This window comes from Megalobrama amblycephala, unplaced genomic scaffold (assembly GCF_018812025.1).
Source record: "Megalobrama amblycephala isolate DHTTF-2021 unplaced genomic scaffold, ASM1881202v1 scaffold458, whole genome shotgun sequence".
Classification (NCBI taxonomy): domain Eukaryota; kingdom Metazoa; phylum Chordata; class Actinopteri; order Cypriniformes; family Xenocyprididae; genus Megalobrama; species Megalobrama amblycephala.
Window position 1 is genome coordinate 88,559 of NW_025953389.1, and position 2,451 is coordinate 91,009.

At 38.7% G+C, this 2,451-nt stretch overlaps 1 long non-coding RNA gene across 1 annotated transcript; it reads right to left on the reverse strand.

Annotated features, from left to right (window-relative positions):
- Positions 1–235: 235 nt before the first annotated feature.
- Positions 236–2,232, reverse strand: LOC125261676. The gene is made up of 4 exons (XR_007183408.1): positions 1,975–2,232; positions 1,794–1,896; positions 1,399–1,650; positions 236–1,313 (listed from the first exon to the last, which is right to left on the reverse strand). It is a non-coding gene; the product is annotated as an uncharacterized LOC125261676 (long non-coding RNA).
- Between the last annotated feature and the right edge of the window lie 219 nt (positions 2,233–2,451).

Sequence of the window (2,451 nt, forward strand, 5' to 3'; positions counted from 1 at the left end):
CGACTTATTTTTAGTTTGTCAATTGATAAGATTTTGTAGGCTTTGCATACACATGTGCACTCCTCGAAAGCCTGAAACCACAGAGCCCCCCCCACATAAGAAATCCCAATTTAACCCCTGGATATATGTAATGTTACACAGAAGAAAACCTTACTACTATTATTAGTGTAGCATGTAGACTGCCATTATGCTCAATGTTTCTCTTTGGTTCAATAAAAAAACTGACTAAATTGACCAAAATATTCAAAATCATTTATTTATTGGAATATTTTTGAAGTTGTTTACAACCAAGTCACCAAAATACGATGAATACACTTTGAGCAAAACCCAACACACAACAGTAAATCTACTAGCCTTATTAGAGTTCACATATTCTTATCACACTGTTAATTGTTGTTGGTGTGGGTGACATAGTATCCAACAAGCTATTGTAAACAAGCTACCAAACGCTAGGTAACATTATAATCGCTAAAATAGCGGACTCACGGGGGGAAAAAATCATGTTATCATCTTGCTTTTTTTGTTATGACTAATTACTCAGCGTCGTCAGCATTAAAGCAAAAATAACCACTTCATCCGATGTTTTTGAATAAAATAGCCTTAACAGCCTACTAACTAGAGCTCCTCTCAACTACTGTCTGTCTTCTCTCCCGCCGGCGCCGCCCGATTTCTACACGCACGAGTGTGACGTGCGCGGTGGACCAAACCACTGTGAGGCAAGGGAGGGGTCACTCAAAATGTTTCTAAACTTAAAACGCCTGTTTGCGTTTGTATTGCTTTACTTCTTACACAATTATTTTAAGGATATATCATTTATTTACAATACTTAGAGTGGTTTTTAATTATATTTTTTGGGGGGGACAGCACTCAGATAGGGGGGGTCATGCCCCCCCGTCCCCCCCGCGATTTACGCCCCTGACTACAAGTTATGATGATTACTTTAAATGTTTGAATTGCACAAGTTTTCTCCTAAAATGCATTTGCTTATGAAGCACAAACATAAAATATGACATGCAGGCTAAAATATAGATTTACAAGACTAATAGAAAAAAATATTCTGCAAACTCTTATAAGCTCAATTACAATATACACAGTTTAATAAATCATAATGTTATTGATGATGAAATGATGTTCATGAGCTGATAATGATGGGCAGTTTCTGAGGAGCTTCAGTTGTTTCATATTAGCAGTAATACAGTGAGGAGAGTTTAATGTGGATCTGCTGAAGTCACTGCTAGAGTCTCATATTCAGAAGATCTGGACTGAAGCTCAAGAGCCGTGTAGGTGTCATCAGGAGCTCTGGACTGAACAGACTGTGAGAGACAGATCAACAAACAGCCTGTTTATGTGTGGATCTGCTGAATCTGACTGTAAAAAGTGTTGGAGACATTTACTGACTGTGATTGTGCTGTAAATGTCAGCAGATGTTCTGGACGCTGGATCCAGAGCTGTGTATGTATCGTCACTCGCGTCAGCCGTCTATAGAGAGAGATTTCTGCACTTATATTGCTTCATGTACACTATTGTATTCATAGTTCAATACAACAATACAATCACACTGTGTTTCAGTTGTAGATGGAGGAGTGTGTTTGTCGACTCGCCTGCTTTTGATTCCTGTCTTCAGATCCACCTTCTCTCCTCTTCTTCCTCCTGAAAACAGACAGAAAACTATTAAAAATTATTAAAATATATTTTAAAAAAGCTTGAAATAGAGTCCATTTACTTTAGATGTGAGATTGATTTTTGTAGATTTCTTAGTGAATAGATTTAGTGTGCAGATAAACTTCACTTACTTTATGAACACAATGATGATGATGATGATGATGATGATGAAGATCAATCCTCCACATCCCGCCACGATCCCAGAAACTGTGTGCAGAGCAGCTCTCTGAACCCCTGAAACAAGATGATCATGAAGATCATTTCACACGTGAGACAGATGAACCTGAAAGAGTGTCTGTTTATAGAAAATACCTTTAACAGTGAGAGAAACAGACGCTGATCTCTGAGATCCATATTTATTCTGAGCCTCACAGTAGAAGCGTCCACTGAAACTGGAGCTAAAGCTGGAGATGCTGAAAGTCTGTCCAGATCCAACAGCTGAGGTTTCATTCTCCTTAAACCAGCTGAAGTTCAGAGCAGGAGGGTTTGAATCACTGCTGCAGTTCAGAGTCACTGAATCTCCTGACACTATTTCACCAGACGGACTGATGGACACTGACACGCTCTTTAGAGGATCTGAAATAGAAAAAAAAAAAGTCTCATCTACAATAACAAAACTCACTGGAAGTAGATTATGTAGCATCTGCACAGGATCAGATTAGCAAGTCAACTGTACATTTCGATAAAGTTTTAACTTCTGGAACTTTGTTTGTAAATCTCACATTAACTCTGGCCTGGCTAACATTAACAGCCAACTTGACACATTTTATGGCCGTGTCAATGGACCAC